The sequence below is a fragment of the Corvus brachyrhynchos genome, unplaced genomic scaffold, assembly GCF_000691975.1.
Source record: "Corvus brachyrhynchos isolate BGI_N302 unplaced genomic scaffold, ASM69197v1 scaffold1450, whole genome shotgun sequence".
NCBI classification, from domain to species: Eukaryota; Metazoa; Chordata; class Aves; order Passeriformes; family Corvidae; genus Corvus; species Corvus brachyrhynchos.
Window position 1 is genome coordinate 23,267 of NW_008235900.1, and position 817 is coordinate 24,083.

The window sequence follows — 817 nt, forward strand, 5'->3', positions numbered from 1 at the left end:
TGTTCGTCCTCTTTTAACGCAACCGGGGGCTTGTCACCACAAGCCCCGGCGTGCTCTCGGGCAGAGGGGACGCAGCGTTAGCCTCCACAGCGTCCTCGCTGGACGGCTCAGTGGAATCAGCGTGAGATGGGTGCATGCGCTGGCTCCTCCTCAGAGGAAGCACGTCGTCGGGCAGCCGATGATCAGGCTGGCGTTAGCCTGGAGGCAAAGAAGGCGGGAGGGGCTTCTGGTGTGAGTTCCAACAGGTTTATTTGCAGGAGGGACCAGGGACCAGCAAAAAGCGCCGAGGAGACGTGGGCTAGCCCCTTTATGGGGGGGTGGAGCAAGGCAGGGAAAGGGAAAACAACCAATGGGGTACAAGCAGAGGGGAGGATACAATTTTTCAGAACAAATGGGGAAAACAGGGAGGCAGGAGTCATAACAGGGAACCAATTAATAACTAAAAAAGGGAGAACTTTCTGAACAGGGGGAAGGTAATTTAGGATTGGGAGCCACCCAGGGGGAGGTAACCTAGACCTCAGTGATCTCTTCTGGTGACTGACATTTGATGGTTTCAGCCCGAGAGCAGGCTGAGCCACCCCAACACCTTGGTGCCGCCATGTTGTTCTCTCTTGCATGTCCTCGCTTCTTCCTCTTCTCTATCTAAAAGAAAAACTGCTGCCCGTAGGTACCATTGCCAACAAGTTCTACTAATTCAAAGATACTTGCAGCATCCTGCAGAGCTGAGAGGTTGATTTCGTCTAAGTTCCGCGTCGGGGAATCGCTCATCATGTTGCCGCTGCGGGGCACAGGGCCCCACCGCCACCTGGTGTGTGGG